The sequence below is a fragment of the Apium graveolens genome, chromosome 11 (genome assembly GCF_009905375.1).
Source record: "Apium graveolens cultivar Ventura chromosome 11, ASM990537v1, whole genome shotgun sequence".
Taxonomy (NCBI): domain Eukaryota; kingdom Viridiplantae; phylum Streptophyta; class Magnoliopsida; order Apiales; family Apiaceae; genus Apium; species Apium graveolens.
Window position 1 is genome coordinate 150,168,341 of NC_133657.1, and position 24,064 is coordinate 150,192,404.

Below are 24,064 nucleotides of genomic sequence, written 5' to 3' on the forward strand. Positions count from 1 at the left end.
CTTGAGTAATCATAGAGTGTGAAAAGTCACCAAGAAAAATATTTAATTTGCTTTTCTGATGCATATTACTTAATACCAGTAATGCACTTGGGTCTTCCCTTCCACAGTTTTTTACTCTAGATCTCAAAGGAGTACCTGATTTTAATTTCTCTTTCTTTTTCTTTTGATAAGTTAGGTTTATCAGCACATAGTACATCCATCAGATTTACTACCATCATAACTTAACTGATAAAAAGCACTCTTCGATTTTGTGACTTAGTAATGAGATACACAAAGTAAACTTCAACTAAGCTCGGTATCAGAATTTGCTTGTATTAAGAGATTTCCACATAAACAATTACTTCAAACATGGGATCTTTAGTATATGAAAGACTACTAGGTCAGCATTTAGCATAGTTATCCTCATTAGATTGAATAATCACAGAAACATTAATATCACTATCAGAGTTTAGAAATTCACATCAGACAATAATCAATACTTAAGTAATTTTCAATTAAGCACAGAATACACAAAGATAGTAATATCTGTAAATACTGATCATAAAGTCTGATGCATCAGAACAAAAACTAAGCAGATTTAGAGAAAGAACTTGAAACCATTCCAAGTTCATTTACCAATCTTGTAAAAGTAGCTTCACACAGTGGTTTTGTGAAGATATCTGCTAGTTGTTGATCTACTGGAACAAAGTGCAATTCTATTGTACCTTCATCCACATGTTCCCTTATGAAGTGGTACCTAATGCTGATGTGCTTTGTCATTGAATGTTGAACTGGATTTCCTGTCATAGCAATAGCACTTTGATTATCACAGTAAATAGGGATTTTAAAATATGTTAACCCATAATTCAGTAACTGATTCTTCATCCAAAGAATCTGTGCACAATAGCTTCCTGCAGCAAAGTATTCTGCTTCTGCAGTTGATGTGGAAATTGACTTTTGTTTCTTGCTAAACCAAGAAACCAATCTTCCTCCAAGAAATTGGCAGCTTTCACTTGTGATTTTCCTGTCAATTTTGCATCCTGCAAAATCTGTATCTGAGTAACCTATTAGTTTAAAATATGATTCTCTAGGATTCCACAATCCCAGATCAGCTGTTCCCTTAAGATACTTGAATTTTTTTTTCACAACTGTTAAGTGAGGTTCTCTTGGATCTGCTTGAAATCTTGCACAAATACAGGTAGCATACATGATATCAGGTCTACTAGCAGTTAGATAGAGTAGAGAGCCAATCATACCTCTGTAATCAGTAATATCTACTGATTTACCGGTATCCTTATCCAATTTTGTTGCAGTGGCCATGGGAGTGGATGCACTTAAACAATCTTGCATTCCAAATTTCTTCAGCAAATTTCTGGTGTACTTGGTTTGACAAATTAAAGTGCCTTCTTCATTCTGCTTGACTTGAAGGCCCAAAAAATAGCTAAGTTCCCCCATCATCCTCATTTGATATCTTGACTGCATCAGTTTGGCAAACTTCTTGCAAAGTCTATCATTTATTGAACCAAAAATGATATCATCAACATATATCTGCACCAAAAGTAAGTCCTTTTCATGGTTGAGGTAGAACAGAGTTTTGTCAATAGTTCCTATGTTAAATCCACTTTCCAGAAGAAACTGAGCTAAAGTCTCATACCATGCTCTTGGAGCGTGCTTAAGGCCATAAAGTGCTTTATCAAGCCTGTAGACATGATTTGGAAATTTGGAATCTACAAAGCCTGGTGGTTGTTCAACATATACTTCCTCTTCCAATTCTCCATTGAGAAAAGCACTTTTCACATCCATTTGAAAGACAGTAAACTTCTTGTGAGCAGCATAAGCCAAAAATATCCTTATGGCTTCCAATCTAGCAACTGGTGCAAATGTTTCATCATAGTCAATTCCCTCCTATTGAGAATATCCTTTTGCAACCAGCCTTGCTTTATTCCTTGTAATTATGCCATCACTATCAGTTTTGTTTCTGAACACCCACTTTGTACCAACAACAGATCTGTTATTTGGTCTTGGCACTAGGGTCCAGACTTTGTTTCTTTCAAATTCATTTAACTCTTCCTGCATTGCTTGCACCCAATCAGCATCTTGAAGAGCTTCTTCCACTTTCTTTGGTTCAGTCTGAGAAAGAAAAGAATTATAGAGATATTCACTTGAAGTAGCTGTTCTAGTTCTGACACATGCGTCAGGATTTCCAATAATTAAGTCAGGTGTATGTGATTTTGTCCACTTCCTTGCAGATGGAAGGTTTTCTCTAGAAATGAATGCTCCCCCATGATCCATGCTGTCTTCATCAACATTTTCTGATGCTCCCCCTAAAATTATGCTCTCTGAGTTGGATCCTTCAGAATTTGAGTTTTCAGAATTATCAGAACTTGGCTTATCAGAACTTGAAGAGCCGGTTGTATGTTCTGATGCTTATTGAGATGTGGTTGTATCTTCACTATGCTCCCCCTACACAGGTGCATCTTCCTTTGGCGTAGTCACCACAGTTCTAATAACATCAGAGTGTAATCCATCAGAGCTTGCAGTATCATGATTTAGACTGTCAGGATTTTTAGTATCAGAATTTAAGCCTTCATTTTCAAATCTCAGCTGATCATGATCATTGAAATCTTCAAGTCCAGTAATCTTCTTATCATCAAAGGAGACATTGATAGATTCCATGACAACCCTTATTCTTAAATTGTAGACTCTGAAGCCTTTTGTGGAAAGTGAATATCCAACAAAAATTCCTTCATCAGCTTTTAAATCAAATTTGGATAGCTGTTTAGGATGCATCTTAAGAACAAAACACTTGCATCCAAATACATGAAAAAACTTCAGATTTGGCTTCTTTTTCTTCACCATCTGATATGGTGTCTTTCCATGCTTGTTAATGAGTGTTGCATTCTGAGTAATATAAGCAGCCTGCACAACTTCAGCCCAAAAATAGGGTGGTAGCTTTGCTTCATCAAGCATTGTTCGTTCAGCTTCAATAAGAGTTCTATTCTTTCTTTCAACTACTCCATATTTCTGTGGAGTTCCAGGAGCAGAAAATTCCTGCTTTATTCCATGGTCTTTGCAGAACTCTTCCATGATCAAATTCTTGAACTCAGTGCCATTATCACTTCTTATGATCTTCACAAAATCTTTGACCAATTTATCCAGTTGCTTGACATGATCAATCAAGATAGATTCAGTATCACTTTTTGTGTGCAAGAAATACACCCATGTGTATCTGGTGAACTCATCCACTATGACCGTAGCATATTTTCTCTTTGCAATAGACATGACATTCACTGGACCAAATAGATTTACATGTAGTAGGTGATAAGGCTCAAGAATTGATGATTCAATCTTGCTCTTGAATGAAGATTTTCTTTATTTCACCTTCTGACATGAATCACAAAGGCCATCAGGAGCAAATACTTATTTTGGCAGTCCTCTCACAAGATCTTTCTTGACTAGTTCATTTATATTGTTGAAATTTGAATGAGAGAGTTTCTTGTGCCATTCCAGCTTTCTTCAATTGATGCTCTACTCAATAGACAGATTGCAGAACCATCAGTACTTGTTGAAAGCTTGGCTTAATAAATGTTACCATGCATGTATCCTTTCAGAACAACTTTGCCTGTAGATTTTCTTACAACTTCACAGTATTCTTCAAAGAAATCCACATGATATCCTCTATCACAGATTTGACTAACACTCAGCAGATTGTGTTTAAATCCTGAGACCAGAGCTACTTCTTTAATGATAACATTCCCAAGATTGATATTGCCATATCCCAGTATTTTTCCAATGTTGTCATCTCCATAAGAAACACTTGGGCTAGCTTTCTCCATAAAGTCTGATAGCAGGGCTTTATTTCCAGTCATACGTTCTGAGCATCCACTATCCAGAACTAGGATGTTTTTCTTGTTGCCCTGTTGCCCAGACTTGCTTGGATCCTTTGGCCTTATTAAGTTTATTAACATTTGCAGCGGATTTAGCATCAGAGTTTATGTTAACATTTTTCTTATCGGCATTTACACTATCAGACTTTGTATCATAACTTACACTAGAAGGAATAATGCTAACTTTCTTTAAAGAAGGTTTTATTTGATAATAATCATAGTACAAACTATGATATTCCTTACAAGTATAAATGGAATGCCATAAACTACCACAATGAAAACAAGGATTTTATGGCCTATATCTAACAGACTGACTCTTAACTCCTGAATTTGAAGGTACGGAGTTTATGTTCTTATTCTTTCTGTAAAAAGAAGCCAGATGGTTAGAACTTCTATAATTATGACATGTTTTTCTAGGAGCATTAGGAACAGGCTTATAATCATTGCTTTTATTCACACCTTACTTTCCATTCCTATTTTTCCTAGGTGACTTTACCTTGTTTACATTCTTAACATCTTTCAGCATATGCTTAGGCTGCTTCTTTGTCATTAAGCCTACGTTAACTTCAGTTGTCTTTTCCTGTTTTAGTTTGTCAGAAGTTAATTCCTCTTTAACCTATGATTTCTCAGTATCAGACTTTACAGCTACAAACTTAACAGGTTTTAACTTTGGCTTTTGTTTAACAAATATAAGCTTAATTTCTACAGTTCATTTATCATTCTTATCATCTTTATAACCTAAGCCCTCTTTCTAGTTTCCACTACTTAACAAATTCTGAGTTATTCTGCCAGAGTTAGTCGAAGTCCCGATAATCTCTCTTTCCTTTTCTAACTCAGTTTTTAGAGGTTCATTCATTTTAAGTACTTTATCCCTAACATAGAAAGCATCATCGATATCTTTCTGAGTTTGATGGAACATGACTAACTCTTTTTCTAAATAATCATTCCTCTTTTTACAAACAAGATTTCCAGACGTTAATCTTTCACATGTTAAAGTTTGATCTCTATAACTAATGAACATGATTTTAAGATATCTTCTCAACTCATTAATATCATCAGTATGAAAGGCATAAGCGGTTTGAGGTACCTTTAACTCAGCAGCTTCAGAACTGCTATCAGCATTTGCCATCAAGGCATAGTTCACCTCACTTTCAGAATCTGAAGTGTCTGACCAGCTTTTCTTATTTGTGACAAGAGCCTTGCCTTTGTCACTCTTCACTTTCTTACAATCAAGAGATATGTGGCCTTTCTCACCAAAGTTGTAGCATTTGACATTTGTGTAATCTCCTCTGTCAGACTTCCCTCCTTTGCCTTCAGATTTTCTGAAACTCTTCTTATCAGAACTTGCACCTTTCCTGGAAAACTTCTTTCCCTTTCTGAACTTTTTATATGCAATTTTTGTGATTCCTTTCACCATAAGAGCACACAACTTCATCATCTCATCATCAACATCCATCTCAGGCAAGCATTCAGTTTCTGAGTCATCATCACTATCAGAACTTGCCTTTCCTTGAGGTAGCTGCCTTGGGGGATTCTTCCATAGCCTTAAGAGCAACTGTCCTTGACTTTCCTCCTTTCCTCTTGTTTCTTTGTTCCATCTCAAGTTCATGAGTCTTGAACATCCCATAAATTTCATCAAGAGTTATTTCTTCAAGATTATAGTTGTCTCTTATAATTGTGGCCTTCAAATCCCAACTTTTAGGAAGAGCTAACAGGAATTTAAGATTTGAATCTTCAAGATCATACTCCTTATCAACTAGTGACAATTCATTCAAGAGTTTGACAAATCTGTCATATAAATCAGTCAATGACTCATTAGGCTTTGAGTCAAAGTGTTCATAATCTTGAGTGAGTATTGTCTTCCTGTTCTTCTTAATCAAATCAGTTCCCTGGCACCTTGTCTCCAAGGCATCCCATATCTCCTTTGCAGTCTTGCAGTTAATTACCCTGTTTGACATTACATTATCAATGGCACTATGGAGCAAGTGTCGTACCTTAGCATCCTTAGCAATTGATGCGATATCTTCAGCAGTGTAATCACTCTTCTCCTTTTGTACAGACTTTGCTGCTTCACCTGTAACTAAAACATCGAGTTTTGTTGGCTTGTGAGGTCCTTCATTGATTCTATTAAGATGTTCTGGATCTGTAGCTTCCGGAAACAGAGTCATCCTCACCTTACATATGGGATATTCAGATGGTTTTAGTATGGGAACTCTAATAGCCTCATATCGACTATGGATTTGAGTCTTTGGAGGTTCTTCAGTTTTGGTGGGCTTGGTTGGAGTTTCTGCTTCAGACATGATTGTTTTTGGATCTTAAATTATTTATGTGTTAATAGATAGGCTCTGATACCACTTGTTAGGTCACACACACTGTAGAAGGGGGTTGAATATAGTGAGCACAATCAAATCGAATTAAACTTTATTAAACTTTGTTACAATGTGGAACTGTCCTCTCTCAGTGATGATCAAAATATCACGAGAGCTGCTAGGGTTACAATGAATAATATTTTCGATAATGATAACACTTATAGTATAAACCCTATGTCTGTGTTTATAAATTACACAATTTCAAGATAATTGCTAATTGATATGGAATATAATTCTGCTTCCTAAAATATATCAATCAGTTATCTTTTCTTCCAAGTATTCTATTCTTCATAGAATTCCTTCTTCATGCATATCTCTTCTTGTGTTTGTCTTGATCTTCTTTCCTTTCAATCAGTCGCCTTCCTTATCTGAATGTTTCCTTTAGGTCCTGATATTATCTCCTGATAAATATCTCCCGAACCTTAAGTACTGATAACTTAAGTTTCGTCTTCAGTATAAGTGCTGATATCCAGTTAAGTACTGATTTGTCCTGTTTAAGTAAGATCTGAAAACTAAACACAAATCATATTAGACATGACATTATCAAATATATCTAACAATAACCACCATGAATTAGAGCCTTGATTATAGAAATACACACTCAAAATATATTGAAGTTAAGACAACATAGTTTATTTGAATTAAGCTTCTTAGCAATAAAAAATAAAAATTGACAAAAAAGTCAAGAGGTTTTACAACGAGATATATTCCATAAGAAAAAGAGCTGATTTAGGCTTAACTTTTCCCACTTGATATGACTTCTCTATTCCTAGGTATGTTCTAATCAATCTATCCTGATGAATTCTCCCAAATTTACTACTTGAGCTTTTCTGCCATGAACCTTGAAGTTTGTGCTCGGACCATGTGCACCTATTGCCTTATGGGAACATTGAATTGTACATGCTGACTTAATGCTTCACTTGGGTTGAGGTTGATTGATTTCGAACAATTTACTTAAACCATGTCTTATTTTCTCTTTCTGATTGAAACTGTGGGCCATGAATGTTCTCCCTCTTAGTTAAAGACACCATCGGAGCTAACTTTCTTGTTCTCCCCCTTATTGTTTTCATCAAAGGTTTCAATGAGTTCTTTGAGTCTAAGAACAGTAACTGAATGAGTGAAAATATATAGTGCAGATATTCATTAACTTCATTGTGTTAAGATATGTCATATATGTTTCCAGTACCTATTTTTTTCTCCTAGTCTCTCTATTCTTGCCCAAGGGCCTCCCCCAGATCACAAATCTCACATTTTTTCCATCATCTACTAAGGTGATACTCTAATTGTCACTTACAAGTCCTGAACAAATGGATTTCCTCTCTCACTCAGTCTCATTTTTCCTGCTATCAAAGCAACCTCTCACTCCCAGAAGATATTTACATTATCCTCTTAATCGTCGAACTGTCAGAATAAATGGTTGATCATGATACTAGCTATGTGGTAGAAATTAATGAAACAATTAAAAAAAATGCCTAGCCTGAAAAGTTAGTCGTTGAATGACTACCACTTATCAATGAATGAAATAATATTTATGAGATTACAAGAAGAGCTGCTAGTGAGAAAAGATTATGTAAAGATTGATAATACTTGTGTGTGCATTGAATTACTCATTGTAATATGAAAAAGTGATTGATAATCCAACAAATCATTTGAAAAATGATGACCATATGTAAATCATAACGTAACGTAATATGTAATTGAGAAATATAACTTGACATGAAAATTAAACAGGTAAATAATATTAACTACGAAACACATGAATCTTGAGGAGGGAAGGTTAGAAAAATATAAACAATCAAAACATGGAATTAAATCTCCTAGTCCATCATCAAGTAATGAAAACAAGTTCAATATAATATTCAAGCCTTAATGAAGAATAAAATATAAAGGAAACTTTAGTGTTAATGAAATGAACTAGTTCTAGTAATGAAGGTCAGAGATTCCAGTGAATTGATGCACTAAAGTAGTTTAAGGTGATATGAGATAAATAATTGAAAGTAGGTAAGGGTATTCATATATGTGCTAGTCATCTATGAACCAGACCAATGCATTAAATGTCAGCTCTTCAAAAATTGAAGACATTGATTATAATGGAGAATCAAGCTGATGACAGAATATGGGTCTAACAGAATATGATTAAAGCAAAGATAAAAGTAAAATTTATATGTAGCTAACACTACGCCATAGATTACATACTACAACCCCAACAAGAGTTGCTAAAGGACAAAAAACCGTTGCAATAGGTGCCAAAAATGGTATTGTAACGCTTTTTTTTGGGCACAATTTTAGCCATTGGAAAGCACTATATTGTAACCTCGACACACTTTATTGCAATGCTTTCTTATCTGTTAAAAAACATTCTACTACAACATCAACAAGGGTTGCAATAGGACTTGACCAGTGTTGCAACACGTTTTGGGCAATGATTCGAGTATGGTGGGGCCCATATTGTCAACCATATATTACATACATGATGTAACATTTTCACAATTAAAATTTAATAAAAATTATTTGGTGATAATCATTTCTCAAAAATAAGTTAAATGTTCATTTCATAAGTTTCAAACAATATAATACAAACTGAATTTACAAAAATAAATAAACTTGAACTATTAATTACTTTACAAAAGTTAAAATAAACTTAAACTTGTAAGATGGCCCTTATTCTATTTAAAAATACAAATGGTGGCATTAAATTTTAATCGGAGCAAACATAAAACTCAAAGGAAATGTCGGCCTCAAAATGATTTTTTTCCGCTTCCCAAGCTTGAGTATCTTCAACCTAATATCGACATGTATTGAAAATTACTAAAACACATTAATAAATTGAATGTATTAAACCTGTAGATAAAAACTCTAAATAATTACATATATATCTACTCTTTGATATTAGAATGCCTGCACATTATACATTAATATTTTAAACTTGAAATAAGTGCTAAGATATATAAAATTAACACATCATATATATGGACGACTTTAAGAATTGATTACTATATAATTAAACCAAAGATAACAGATAGAGAGTGATAAGAGATAGAGTACCCTATATCCACATGTCTGTATTATAATTATCATAATATATGAATGGCAATGCATATGTCACGACATAGAACACATAGTAAAAACACAAAATGATTTGAGCAAGTAGTACCGAAATATTCCAATTTGCTATATAGGTAGTCATGCCTTGTACGTATTATAAATCAACTTTTTCTGAATGTCTAAAAATAACAGCATAAATTATGTGCTACAGTTATGCTAGAATGTATTAAAAAAAGTAAGGCATTCGGTATAACTTGTGACAACAAATCCTTCGAGAAGCTTGTTTTTCTTAAAAGGAACAACGGTCAACCTCAGAGACAGAAAATTTGTGGTTGCCTAACTTCATTTGTGCGATACCCTGTGACGACAATATATCCTCTGTCTTCTGCAATTTATACAAATATAGAAAAAAACTCACAAAGTTAAGTCAAAAAAATAAAATAAATCTATGTAAAATCATGGCTAGTTAATTATGGAAACTATTTATATATATCAGAACCATTTATATTGGGTCAATCTGAAGCATCCAGATATGTGTCCATAAGCATCAGAAGCATGCATGGACGGGAAGCATGAGAATTACAAATGATAAATAGAAAGACCTTTCATCTCCCGATTTAAATACAACTAGAAGTACAAATGGAACTAATTTAAGCCCGCGTACAGAGTGCAAAAAAACTCCATCCATCTAATATACATGGTTCAAATAGTGGCAAACTTATTCTGCTTCAAATGGCAAGTGATAGTGCATGCATAATTTTTTTTATAGGACGAGTAATTCAAACAAAAAATAAAACAACTTGCGCCGGTAATATATTATGTAACACCTCTATTATATTGTTTACTATACAATAATTTGGATAACACTTAGCTGAGGAAGTACTCGCAGTCTAGTAAATGACTGAGAATATCCTCACACCTTGGTCTTTCATGCACTTGTGCCCAATAATTTACGTAAATCGGATAAAGTTAATTTTTCCAAAATAGCACTACAATATTAAGATAAAACTGATAAATATGATCTAATGCGGAGACCTTCTACTAGCCCTCCAAGTTGACCTACAGGGATTTCTAGTCATGTGCCTTCATGTGCAATAGTGGAAACAACCTATGTAGATAAAACAAAGTCAAGATCAGACTAAGTGCAAATGAAGTAGAGACGTTAATCAGAGAGAATATACAGATGATGTATACAACTTACCTTCTGAGGAGCTGAGATTGTACCATGCCATGGCCTACTTAGTGTTAACAACTCCCACATTATTATCCCCAAGGATAAAAATATCACATTTCTCGTTTATAAGTGATAAAGTTGCATTTTATTGATTCCATTAATATAAGAAATTTACTTAGGCTTAAGTATATGTGAACTTAATATACTTAAAACACAACAAACGTAGTAATATACTAACTTACTTACTCCATTAATTAGAAACATCTTTTTGTACTGTTAAAGTAGTTTTTGGTACAGTTAACACAAAATGATGTTGCTAGTGAAGACAGATAAAGCAACACTACAAGTAAACAAGCCTAAATACAACCGCACATATACAACCGACATCAAATTCAACCATTTTCGGTTGTATTTAAGGGCGCGGCTAAATTCAACTGCATGCGGTCATATTTATATACGGTCATATTTACACGGTCAAACTTAGTACTAATTACAACCGAATAAATACAACCATGTACGGTCGAATTTGGCCTTACTAAATACAACAGAATAAATCACTACGCCATAAGTGCACATAGGCAACCCCTACTATACAGTTGCATAAGGCCTACATGGTGTTGCATAAGGTAATAGGCAACACTAGGCAGGGGTTGCCAATGTGGACGTGTCCGTAGAGCCTTAAGGCAACAGATTATGCAACACTAGAAAGCGTTAGAGTTGCAGTAAAAGCGTACAATGACAACAACAATTAGAGTTGCATAAAATGAAGCCACATCACCACTGTGTCCTATGTGGTAAGTGACATGTCATATTGCCACGTTAGGAGTGGCCCCTACTTTGACACGTCAGCAAGGGGTCCAACATTTGCCACATCAGCTGTGGGAGCCAGTTTTGCCACGTCAGTAGCGGGTCAAACAATGTGTAATGCAACACTGAATTTAGTCATCTGCAACACAATTTTTATTAATATTTAACATCATCTTTAGTATTACGCAACACTGTATAGATTCAAATGCAACACTACAAAAATAAATTTTTTGAAATAATTGTTCTGCTTCTACATTATTCCTGCCAAACAAGGCAGCCAACATTCAATACAACAAGCATCTAACGAAACTTAAAACTTATTAAACCGGTTCTAAAGTCTTATCAAAAAGCATAAATGAAATCGGATACATACTTTGGTTCTAACTACTAAAGTACATAAATTCTAACTTCAAACGAGCAAAAATATCAAAATACTCGATAGTGAAAGATATATGATAGTAAACACTTTTCCTATATCAAGGAGAACGACATTCAACCAATGTGCAAGTCCAAATGTAAGCACTTCCATGATTATAGGAATGTTCTAGAGCACAACCATGTTAGTAGAAATTTTATACATGAATTTCCTGAGCCAATCATCCTCTAGATCTCGGAAATTCTGAAATCTTTTCTTAAAATGCTCCTCCCATGCTTGAAATTTGATGACACACATATTTCTAAGCATCAACATTGTGCGGGCTCGGAGGAAGGTTGCAGGAAGAAGAGGCTCCTACACAAAGCTTGAAGAGAAGTGTTAGAATATAAAACTTTGTGGATATAATATATACATTTTTTGCTTATTCAATCTGAATATTCTAATCAGAAAAACCACATATATTATGGTTACATAAATTATATTAAATGAAGTTTACAGTAATTTTACATACTGAATCTAGCATACGATGAAAAAAGGAATTCAGCAGGCATGCCATGGGGTTCAAAAAATTAAAAAAAAAAGATAATATAAGGAAATAAAAGAGCAGTAAAACATAACATATTAACAACATCTCATTCACATATAAATGTTAAAAGTAGAAGTGGTTGAGAGCAACTAAAAAACAGAAAACAGAGGTTATAGATTTAAATTTTTGTTTCTCTGTTTTTCCACTTGCTCCAAACCAAAAAGTTCTTGAACACTAAATATTCTAATTAGTGTATACACTTCTTCTGTCCATAAAAAGTTAAGGATTCAAGTTTCTTATGCTTTGCATGTTCCTTAATTTAAAGTGTATTTAGACACTAAACATTAAGGACAAACTTAATGTTCCACGTATCCCAACTATTACAGGGTGCAAAGTTTTATAAATGCAAGCACTCAACACCTGAAATTAAGATGATGACTAATACCAGAACTTGTAACCCTTTGAAATCAATGGATACTCTGATGGACAGTGAACTACAATAGCTGTCTTTTTAAGAAGAGACCTAATGCAATATGAACACTCTAATTTTAAGCTCTAACGGGAGCACTCCCTCACCTTGTTGGATGCTATGACGAAGAAATGATATAATTTATATAACAAGATATAAAAACACGTAACTAAGGATACATACACACTTTAGTGAAGTATCAATTAAATCAGTTATGTTGATGTGCTTACAAGATATAAACATGTAGCTGTTAACGGAGCAGCACGAAGGCTTGCTGAATAGAAGATTACCAACGGGTGGTACTAAGTTTTGTTATACTTGAAATAACCCACGACTCAATCTTGTTCCATCCGAAATCTGAAAAAATTTCTTTGTGGCCACCGTCGGAGTAAAGCAGCTCAGGCTCCTATATTACAAGAATTAGAATGTACATAATTCTTGTAAGGTAGGATATATTGAAGGGAAAAAAAACTACGGTCGGGCATCATTAATCTCAAATGCACCTAATTGTATTTTAAATATGGAGTGACTTTCTAATATACAAAACATGTTATTACTGATATTTCAACCAATTTTTAAACATTCCAAATCGATGATATGCAAAACACCAGTAGATACAGTAGCTATAGAGTTGTTGATAATGTGATTTTCTTTCATTTTATAACAAACAAATGGAAGGAAGAAAATTTAGGTGTTCTGTTGTTCACATCTTCTTTTAATTTTACATAAGGAGAAGTCACTGTATCAATATCCTAGTCCTTGGCGCCAAACACTAGCCCTTTGGGTCAGTTTACTGAAAACTAGAAACTATTGCAAAAGGGAATTGCAATAATGGGTGAATATATACTGAAAATTGAGTAGAATACTATAAAATCAGGTCACAACACAGTATAAACGATGATGATGGAAGATACACAAACATATATTTCTATATTTTAGAGTGCCTGCTCAAATCCCAGACCATTAACCTCCTGTCACCAGAAGAGATGCCAGCACTATATCATGATTTGGATCCCAATCTACCGAATATACTTGCTCTCCATACAAAAACATCAGGTAAGCCATGTCTTCCTACATCAAAAAGACTTGAAAAATTGTAACCAGTCGCGAGCGGGTAATAGCTTATACTAGAATATTATGATTTGAGGGTGAGGGTGCTTGATAGATTGTTGACACAACACAAAGTTCACCAAATGTAGCTTCTAAACAAAATCATTAAGAGAGACTCCAAGAGAGTCCTAATGTATTCCTTAAAAATAATATTAAAATGATAGTTCTTGGTGATTATAATTATTTTAAAATCCGACATTCACAAATTTCATTGGAACAATTCTTCAACCCTATGTATAAATGTCTCAATTAGGAAAAAATCGAAACAAAATGAACCACTAAATGCACGAAAAATATAAAAGACAAAAAAAACCTGATTCACTAAAACCTGGGCCCTTAAAGAATACACCAACACAACACTAACAACCAAAGCGAGAAGCTCACCTGCACAATTCATATCAACCACCATTAAAATCAAAATATATTAATTCATGATAAAATAAAATTATATTTTATTCTCGTACACACATACACACATAAACTTGATCTATTCCTGATCTTTGATCAACAACTCATACACAAACAATATATAAGTACAAAAAATTAGTATTAACAACAACAAGCTTTCAGAGATTGAAAACTAATAGAGCGAATCGAGCTTCTGTCTTAATATAACCACATCCTCCATCTTCAGTGAAGTAATTTCGTCAACCCCCATCGATCTCAAGCACGAATCTACAAACTGCTCCTAGAAACTAAACTCCGACTACGGCACTGACGACAGTGTCTTCTCTGACGGCGAGATAAGCACCCATGCGGAGATGCGTTGGCTAGGGCTCGTGATGTGAAGGTGGAAGTGTGATATTGAGAAAGAAATAATTGGAGGCCGCTTATCTTGAGAGATAGCAGGTGAGAAAGTGATATTTGGGGGAAATTTAAGTTTGGTGAAATTTCAATTGGGGGAAATAGTCCGTCCAATTTTTCGTTAAGGGGGGAAAATAGCCGCCCAAATATTTGACTTCGGGAACTCTGCAAATCTGTGTCTAAATTTCTTTAAATTAATTTTTCATTTTTTTATTAAATATTAAAAAATTCAATATTATAATAAAATTGTACAACTAATGTAAAATAATGTCAAAATAACATGATAATGATAAAATCAATCGGTACTACACAGTTTACTATTAAAAAGTCACACTGTATATAATCGGAATTTACTATTAAAAAGAAACACTATATATAATCAGAATTTTTAAAAAAATACACATCTCTATATTCAATAGGAGTAATTATTCGTATAATTTTTTTAAAAATTACACGTCTCTAAAAAAAATTGTACATCTCTAAAATTAGTAGGTAACAACATCTGTATGGTGATTGTCGAACAAGAATTTTTAAAAAATAGAATCACCACCCGGTACAAGACTTGGTAATAGGAACCCGTGTTCACCGTAATTTAACTAATATAAAAACACACGATATAAAATATAATGTTTTTTAATAAAAATTGTACATCTCTAAAATTAGTAGGTAACATCATCCGCACTACACCAAATATGGCCTGTTGCAAGACCAAAAAAGCGTTGTGATAGACCCAATATATGTTACAATAGAATCTATGGTAACATATTTGCCAAAAACCAGCGTTGCATTTGCGGCCGTTGCCATAGACCATTTTTGTAACGAATTTTAGTGTGTTGTAACACTTTCTTGGTTATTACAATAGAGCTTTTTTGTAACACTTTTTCCTCTTGTTGTAACATTTTTAAATTATTACAATAGATCTTGTAACACTTTTGTATAACATTTTAATATGTAAATATGTTACAAAATGGAGTTTTAGTAACACTTATTTCTGTTTTTGTAATATTTAAGGGTGTTACAATAGAACTTTACAACAATTTAGTGTAACATTTTTATATTTAAAATGTTACAAAATCGAGTTGTTGTAACATTTTTTGCAACATTTTATACTATTTGTAACAAATTTTGGGATTTTAGTAACATGTGCTTGCACTATTTTTATCTCCTAGTGTAATACTTTAAATGTATATGGCAACATTTGTGTGCAACACTTTTATATGGTAAAACTGCAATATGCTATTTGTGATTACAATAACCTGACAAATTATACTTGTCAAAATCCTGAAAGCACATTCCAGTTTGCAATTTAGCAAATCCAACAATAACAAGTGGCAACAAAATACATACTGCATCATAGTCTAAACATCAAACCAAGTACTGATAATAGTCTAAATATCAAACCAAGTACTGATAATAGTCTAAACATCAGCAACAATATTGTTGGACCAAAATATCAAAAGACCAAGTACCAAAAGTATGCACATAGAAATAAAACTACTGAGCATCATTCATCAGAAATTGCAGTTTCAGTATCATCCTGTTCGCCATCCACCTGATTGTCATCCTCCAAATTCTCATCACTATGATCACTATCCTCGCTTTCATCCGTAGCAGCAGCACAAAGCTCTTGAACATCAATGTTGCTGAAATCTGGATTGATTTCTCCAAGTCTTGCCACCACTTTGGTCATTTTATCAAACACCTTTCTTTCTATCATCTCTTGCATTTCAGCCATGAATTCTTCCCTTATTGTGTTTTTCAAGTCAGTGACATCAGTAGGCACAGTACTGACTAGATCTTTTAGTTGCTGAGCCTTCTTTGTTTTTCTGCATTTCCCCGATCTTCCAAGAAGCCAATTCGGTCCATGACTTGGTTTTTTACCAGCTTGGTCCCCACTGCCATCTTCAGCAACCAATGTAGTCTACCAAATTAACTGGTATAAAACATTAGTATCATGTTCCGTAGCTTAAAAATGAAAATTAAAATGACTTGCTCCCTGTAACTGAAAATGAGTAATTTAAATTACCATGTATTCGCGTCCTTCTTTTCGTTTATAGGTTTTCACAAAAATTTCATCCATGGGAGCTAGTTGCTTAGGTGACATTTTTTTCTTTGCTTTCTACAAAGATAGACCAAGAACTCAAGAAAAATTCACAAGAAAAAGTGAATCTATGAAATTGTAAATAGATAATAAAAAAACATCGATTTTATAAATTATGGACATACAATTTTCTCCCCAATTTGTGCAAAGCTTTTACGACCAGCAGTGTGCGTTTTGATAATTAACTTGCGATTTTTAGCATTTTTCTGAGCTCGATCCTGATCATTCAATAATGTGTAAACAAATAATTAATTTCCAACATGATGTAGAGTACTGGCTAGCTGTTCAATATTTAAAATGCATACCTTCACGTCTTTATCCCCCCAGTATTTAAGTAAAATCTTAAATTCTTCGATTGAAACAACATTTGGCCTATTTTTTAGTCTGTCCTCATCATTATCATACTTAAGATAATGGTTCTTCTTAAATCGGCTTTTGTGCAGCCTGCAAACACTACAAAAAAAAAGTCCATAGACATCGCTTTTTGGCCGATGTCTATGCTGTTTCCCAACCGATGTTGATGTCGGTGATGTCTATTCTAGACATCGGTGAATACCCGATGTCTATACTGGATTAGACATCGATTTTAGTTAAAAAACAGATGTTTATGTGTTGATTATTAAAACAAAATGCTATAAGTAAATTATTTAATAACTAAATTACACCTAATTAAACATGTTAAACATATCATGAGCTATGTTTTTTGTCACAAAAACATCGATTTTAGTGAAAAACACTGATGTCTATGTGATGATTTTTCACAAAAAATGCTATAACAAAATTATTTAATAACTAAATTACACCTATTAAAACATATTAAACATATATTGAGCTATGTTTTTTGTCACAAAAACATCGATAATTTTGACAGAGGTGATGTAAAATGGCATATTAAACATCTGTTTCTTTAATAAAAGGTGATGTCTAATTAAGAGTATAGACATCAGTTTTTTCTAGAATGAAGTGATGTCTATGTATCATTTAGACTTGAACATGTTAGTTTTTCACATCAGTTATTTTCCTTAAACTGATGTACATTGCGTTTTTTGACATCAGTTTTGTTTGGTTAAAAGTGATGTACATTATCTTTTTTGACATCAGCTTTTCTTAATTAAAAGTGATGTGTAAGAAATTTATAGACCAAATTGTGTAAAGTTTTACATCACTAATTTTCTAAAAAAGCGATGTACTCGTTACTAATAGCCATTTGTTAGAAATAAACCGATGTCCTTTACTACATAACCAAAACTAAAACATTGGAATAACACGCATCCATACAAATCTAATCAGTCAATCATTCATACATTTAACCATTCAATCATCCGAAAACCACCAACACCAACCCCATCATCTGCATCAATCATCCAAAAATCACCAACACCAACCCCGTCATCTGCATCAATCATTCAAAAACTACAGAATCTACATTACCAAATATACAACCCCCAGCATTTACAAACCTATACATCAACCCCAACATTTATACACTTACATTCTTACTACACAGAACCGTCTAAATTACCAAATGTACGACTACGCAAAAGAAAAGACCTTGAGTACAAGAATTGATCAGATATGCTCTTGGATGAACTGCAGAACCTCAATGCGCACTTCATCTAGCTGTTCAATGCTGTAACACGATCGAGTCTTGGCCAACCACTACAAATTCCAAACAAACAAAATTCAGTACATGAATGAAAAGTAACCATATCGAAAAGTAACCATATCTCAGTATATACCAAACTGGAAGCGTCAAGGTAATACCTTTTTAGCAAAATTCAACTTGTCATCATCGATAATTTCTTTCATGTATCGCATTATTACATACGCACATTCAATCCCACCGGGTTGTTTGGGAGATCCCTATTTCATTAATTAAAAGACAAATCAGGCATGTCAAATAAATCATATATATTAAGCACAAATATTAGGTACTCGATCTATTGTACTTACACTAAGAAACTTTGCCTTGGCCATCTTGTTGCCCCTGCCGGTTTCAGAGTTGTAACTTTTCAATGCCCTGCATAAAAAACATAAAATCTCATATAATGTACATAAATGAACATGCAATTATACCAAACTGTTACGTTAATAAAAATTTACCTTGATAACGCCTTTTCTAGTTCTGAAAATTGTGTCGGGTGAGGTAGTGGATTCAGAATATATATTTCCCCTTCCCAGATAATGACCAAAATCCAATACATACTATTTTCATAAAAAAACAAAGACAGATAGGACATATCATATAGAAATTTGTACTGTACTATCCATGTTTTTAATTTTCAGTATTACAATAAGTACTTACTTCTGATTATGCGGAAGAAAGAATAGGCGATCCGGGTTACCCTCTCTCAACCGGTTTAAAATGTATGCTTCAAAATCAGCATTCACGTGATATGTGGATCCGGGGTCAATAAAAGCAAATGTCTCCGCCAGTTCTGGTATTTCACTAATCTCAGAATGCAAGTGCCTATCGAAAGAGTGCTGATGTTAAAATGCAAGTTGTGGAAAATTACAAACATTAAAAAAAATGATCATTAAAAAGAAAAAAAAGGTAACTTACGCCATGTAACTTGCAACTACTGCTTGGCCCAACATTTCAAACTCCAATAAAGACACAACATTCTCATGCAATAAATAAATTGTTTTTTCATGTCCAAACACATTCTGCTCACATCGAACCTGGATACTGACCCCGGTAGTTTTCATCCAAGTTGTTGCATGTTTATACAACAGCTTAAAGCCCTTTGGCACTTTCGTACCTGGCTTTGCTTGAAGAAATTGTGCCTTCAAATCCTGCAACCCATCATTCTTTTTTATTTTTTCAGCACTTGTTCGGGGCCTTTCTTTTTTCTGCACCAGATGATAATATAAAACCAAAATAAAATGTACATACCACTTAATTTTTAATATCTTGAAATGAACAATTTAATTTCAAAATTCAGACAATATTATACATATATATATTATTCACTATACCGCAACATTTGTGTAGCTAATTAATTCCTCAGGCCATGCCAAAAAAGATCCTAGAGCATCGCGGACAGTCATCATGTCATCACCACGTGTCTCAGCTGGAAGCAAGGCATCTGGTTTTATGAGGCCATCAACGGAGACACATTGATGTCCAATTGGTATGTCAACTCCATGTACCAAATCAGTTAAATTATCCTCGCGAGGATATACCATACCAAATGCAACCTTATTCTCAAGTCTCTCGACAGATAGCTCACAAGATCGTTGGGCCTATAATATTTAAATAAACAAAATTAAAAAATTAAGGTAACAATGATTTACCTTAGTAAGATAAATGACAAGGTTGCTCACAAAATTAAAATAACTTACGTGACTTCCTGGAGGTGAAGGCCTAGTTGGGCCATCTGTAAAAACACAGTCATCATCTTCATATACCAACACAACTCCTCTTGCAGGTGGTGGATTTGACTTCAGTTCTTTATCCTTTTCCGGATCGAAACTTGCCTTTTCAGATGGCATTGGAGAGTGAAAAGTACCTCCACTTTCGATCACTGACTTCAAGCGATTAATCTCTGCCTCGAGAGCTTGCGTTTTTTTAAGCAGTTCATCCCTTTGTCGATCACGGGCCATCAACTCTGCCTTTGTGATTCGAAACTTTGGCTCTCTTGGCAAATTAAAGTATTGTTTTGGAGTGATGTACCCTCCAACAGCCCGAACCCTCCTAGAATGCTCATGACTCTCCAAAGCCGTTGTCAGAACATCTTCAGCACCAGAAAACTGAAACTCACCCTTCTTTTTTTCCAACAATGCGTTCTGTTAACAAGAAAATAAATTAACCAAAATGGAGTTAACTAGTTTTCAAAAAAAGATAAATAATAATTATTTCGCATAATTGTAATCATTATGATTAAAGACCAATTAACTAAAACATTGACAGGGTCCTATTTATACTGATTCGCCTACTTTACTGATTTATGTCGTCCTAATTTTACTGATTCGCCTACTTTAATGTAATTTAACCAAAATTAAAACTTACAATTTTATCGCATACAACAGCCAAATCTTCATCGACCTCTTCGACCTCTTGTCCGTTTTTCCGCTTACGAGCCTTTTGCCAAAAAATCGCTCTATCCGGTTCTTCTCCCGGATTCAACCTTCCTTTTTTTATCTGTTACAAATAAAATAAAATACAGTAATACAAATAACTCCAGGGATAAAAAATGTAGGACTCTAATTTATTATGGACTGACCTATTATAAATTAAATACAGTTATACAATTAAATGAACTTTTCTTACCTCATCTTCTTTTAAACCGATGTAGCCCTTTCTTGACAACCGGTGATGATATTTTCTCTTAGACACTCTTTCACTTTGTGTGTCATGAATTTCCTAAAAACATGTCACAAGATTACAAAAATTACAACAGACGATGCAAAAAAATCACCAAAATCATATATTACAGAATTAAAACATACCTTCCACTTAGAATCAGTCCTCTGTCTCACAAACCTTTTCCAGGTTGCCTTACTAACATAGCCATAGCCTCTTGGCGGCTTACTCAGCTTCTTCTTTTCTCCAATAAATGGTAGCACATACTTTCTCGTCAAATCAGTCTTAAACTGTCGCCATTTAGAGCCTGCTGACTTTAGGACCATGTTTTCAATTTCTAGTTTAACTTTGAAGGTAACCTGAAAAAACACAAGTTCACAAAATCATAACAGGAAAAACTTATATTCAAGATCTATATTTGATAATAATTTTTTACAATTGATCTAGTACCTGGAGATCTAACCAAAGCTTTGATTTTAATTCAGGGTCTACATTTGGCCACGTAGGAATGTCAATTGGAATCGTAGTCCTAGCCAACATACCAATGTAAGACTGTAAACGGGCTCTAGTTTCCCCATTAGGAATCCCCCGTTCATTGGCAGTGACTTTAACTTTCTTCCCGCGAGCTTTCTTGACAATCGCTTTGTACATTGCGCATACGCCTCGCTTACCCCCAGACTTCCTTGTAGCAGTATTAGTTGTAGTATTTGTCTGTTCTGAGTTAGTCGGTTGAGATTCCGATGCATGCCCTTCATTGTTTTCATCATTGTTCGGAACATCCTCCAGCCGCTTGGGGCTTCCACCGCTAAGATTCTGTGATGCAGTCTTTTCTGATTGCTTTCGCATTTGCTTTTTTGGTGCCATTCTTTCCTCTTCCTCTAATCTGAAAAATTAACTAATATTTAACAGATTAGAACAACTACACAGTTCATGGTATAATGTCTAACAGATATGCAGAAAATTAAACAAAATTCTCATTTAATTGTCAAGAAAAATTACAGATAGACTTCTATAACTACATTGAAAAATTACAAGAAAACAGAGATCACAAGATACATTACAAATAACAAGAAAAATTACAAATAACAAGAAAAATTACAAATAAGGAGAATATATAGCTAGACTCCTATAACTTTTTGACCCATATACCCTCAACATTTTCTCTTCTATTACAAACACTTGCATCATCAATTTTAGCAGGGTCACATATAGGGATATTAGAACAGAATGGGGGAGGGTTCCAGGAGGTGTCTTCAGGAGCATCTTCATTGTAAACATCATGACAGTCTCGAGTTGTCGCCGATAACACAACGGACCAATTAGCATCAACTGGATCCTCAATATAAAATACTTGGTTGACTTGGTCAACAGAGACATATTTGTCCTTTTTGTGACCTGGTCGATTGAAGTTGACAAGGGTGAAACCAAGATCATCGGACTTGACACCTTTGTCACTTGCTGCCCATGTACATAAAAACAGAGGGGCCTTGAATGCGTGGTAGTCTAATTCCCATATTTCCCTGATCACCCCATAAAATTTTAAATCACTCTCTATAGGATTCATGTCCTTAGCACTAGAGACTTGGACTGTCCTCGCAACTAATGACACACCACTATTCTGAACTACCCTTGCATTATCTCGATCCTTTGTGTGGTATCAGACCCCTTCAACAGCATAACTTTCGTAAGTCAAAACTGAAAATGAAGGTTTCCCAGCCAACCATCTTATAGTTTCAGATACGGCTTACGCATTCTCCCTCATTTCTGTACTGACCTACATATAATTTATTGATGCATATAAGTGGCTACAAATTTAAAAACACGACTTATAAAAATAAAAAAGAAGGAAAAATAATGTAAACCAACTTTTTGTTCAAACCAATCGGCAAATTGTCGATTGTGCTCTCCCAATAGCCACTGTACACTCTTCTTTTTCCCTCGATAAATCTCTTCCAAATATTTTTTATGCAACCTGAAATTACTTACATCAAATTCGACTAAACTATACCAAATACAACTTTAACAATTATATGTATACTTTTTATGTTTTACTTACATAACATATGGTTCCACTTCCGAATTATTACGAAGAACTGAAAGATGAGCCTCATCTCGTTCTTTTTCCGCAACTGACTTCATAGTCACACCACCGATTGGACCAGAAATTTTTCTTCATCTTTCGGAAGACCGTTTGTTCTACTACTCCCTCTATAGAACTCACTGCAAAATTCTATTGACTCTTCTTTGAGGTAACCTTCAGCTATAGAACCTTCTGGATAGAATCGGTTTCTTACATAACTCTTCAATATTTTATTAAAGCGTTCAAATGGAAACATCCATCTATAAAAAACCGGTCCACATAATCGCAGTTCCCTTACTAGGTGGACCATAAGATGTATCATAACATCAAAAAATAACGGAGGGAATATCTTCTCTAACTCACACAGGGTCAATATCACATCTGCTTGTAATTTATTCAACTTTGACACATCTACAACTTTGTTGCACAGAGAGTTGAAGAAAAAACACAATCTTATGATACTAACCCTAACATTTTTCGGAAGCACTGAACGAATGCAAACAGGTAGTAGTTGTTGGAGAAGGATATGGCAGTCATGGGACTTTAAACCATACAACTTCATATCAATCATCGATACACAATTTCTTATATTTGAAGCATGTCCATATGGAAGTTTCATGTCGTACAATGATGCCAATATTATTTTTTTTTCTTTCCGGGAGAGAGTATAAGGGGCAGGAGGTAGGTATGTTCTTTTCTCACCTACTTCTGGAGCTAAATCAGGCCGTATTCCCATGTCAACCAAATCAAGACGCGAGGCAAGACTGTCTTTACTCTTGAATTTCATGTGTAGAAGTGTCCCAATTATATTATCACACACGTTCTTTTCGACGTGCATGACATCTAAACAATGTCGAACATGGTGAAACTTCCAATACTCTAACTCAAAAAAAACTGACTATTTTTTCCATGGAGACTCCACCTTTTTTGGCTTCCCCCCTTTCCAAAACTGAACCTAAGTTGCTGTTGTTGCCCCAACACTTCCTCTCCGCTAAGTGGTTCAGGTGCACAACCGAATTCTTGTTCTCCAT

General features: G+C 34.3%; 1 long non-coding RNA gene across 1 annotated transcript; it reads right to left on the minus strand.

Annotated features, from left to right (window-relative positions):
• Positions 1–20,703: 20,703 nt before the first annotated feature.
• Positions 20,704–21,265, minus strand: LOC141697263 (uncharacterized). The gene is made up of 3 exons (XR_012564658.1): positions 21,100–21,265; positions 20,921–21,013; positions 20,704–20,791 (listed from the first exon to the last, which is right to left on the minus strand). It is a non-coding gene; the product is annotated as an uncharacterized LOC141697263 (long non-coding RNA).
• Positions 21,266–24,064: the final 2,799 nt, after the last annotated feature.